The following is a 1,599-nucleotide window of genomic DNA, read 5'->3' as shown; positions in this document are numbered from 1 at the left end:
TATGTGGTGTCTTTTCTTTTTGTACCTGTAGCGTCTTTTATTTGCGTATTATTCTGCGCGCGGCACCGTGACCTGAACAGTCAGAACTTGGGCTCTGGGGGTTCTAGGTAGAGTCTTCTGAATTCCGTGGTCTGTCTCCCATATGTTCTCCAAGCCTAGGAGCTTCCACTGTAAACCTATTCTCTGGATGTTTGTATAGGCTGCCCTCCAGATTCTGTCTATGTATATATTTATGTAAGGCTGTAATTAGATGCAATAAAGCTTGTCTGTGGCTAAAACCATTCAACTGGGGATCAGCAACCAGAGGCAGGAGGAGCAGAGTGCGGTTTTATTTGGGGCATGGTTTGCGAAACGCGTGGCGAGTTTTAATAGAATGTGCAAAAGATTGTAGGCTGGAGGTGAGTGAGTTAAGATGGGGCAGGGACTTCAGACGGTGGGGATCTCCTGACCGTTGGAGTGTGAGGTGGCACGATGAGTGCGGAGGGCGAGAGTAGAAGGGCATTGGGTCACTGGGACAGTTATATAGGGACCAAAGCTCCCTGTGTGCTGGTACAAAGAGTTGAACTCATAATAAGGTCTAATAGAAAGGCTCATCCTATGAAGAATGGCATAACGCCACAGAGAAGAAGATCGCAATAATCGATGCAGGAGGTGATGCGATTGTGGGCAACGGTCTTCAGTACATCCTGGGAGTGGAAAAAGTGAAATGCGTTACTGCTGCAAAGGTGGAAGTGACAGGGTTGCAGGACTGGATGTGGGAAAAGGTGCGGAGAGTAGGGAGTCACTGATGTCCCCTAGGCAGTGTGCATGGAGAACTATGCCAAAACTAGCATCCTTAACTGTAATAGAACAAGAGGAAGGGAACAAGTTTGTTTGGGCTAATAAGAGGTTGAGGCAGAGGAACAGGGTATTGCAATATCTTCAATGGAGAGGCTTAAAACCAACAGACTGACCACAATTGGAGTTGAGGGCCATTAACAGACCATTGTGACCGATCAACAGACAAAGATATAGAACCATGAGGGAGTTCTCAGAGACGTATGAGGGACAGGAAGCCAGTAAAGGATCGTGCTGCAAAGGCCGAAGAAATGATGGGTTCCAGGAAGAAGGTGTTCTGTGAAAGTGTCAGAAAGCTCCAGTAGTATGGCAAGGAGACATAGCCAAGAGATCATCAGTCATGGCCGTAGAATTGGAAAGGGTGAAAGTCCATTTATAAAAGGTCAAGGGGAGGGTGAGAATGGTTGGGGTTTGGAATGGCATTGGCAAAATATGGGTGCAGGGCTGGTGTCATCCAGGGCACAGAAAACATCTATGCTAGGGCAGGAATGCAAGGAAGGAGCAGCAGGCTAGGCTGAGAAGAGGGGACCATTCCGGTTGTGTAATATCCCTTGAGAGAACACAAAGTCCATGGTGTAGGAGAAAAGGGTCTCTAGATGGGGGCAGGTGATGGAGAGAAGCTTGGCTGAAGGAGTAGTTTGCTAGCCAATGCTGTTGATGTCCGGGTAAGAGCAGTTATCTTCAAGGATAGGACGTGCGTTATGCAGGCAGCAAGGTTGTTGAGGGAGATGGAGTTGATGCCTAGAAGTGGTAGTTGAACAC

The sequence above is a fragment of the Crinia signifera genome, chromosome 4, assembly GCF_055691185.1.
Source record: "Crinia signifera chromosome 4, ASM5569118v1, whole genome shotgun sequence".
Lineage (NCBI taxonomy): Eukaryota > Metazoa > Chordata > Amphibia > Anura > Myobatrachidae > Crinia > Crinia signifera.
The sequence above is the reverse complement of the archived record's forward strand: the minus strand, read 5'-3'. Positions refer to the sequence as shown.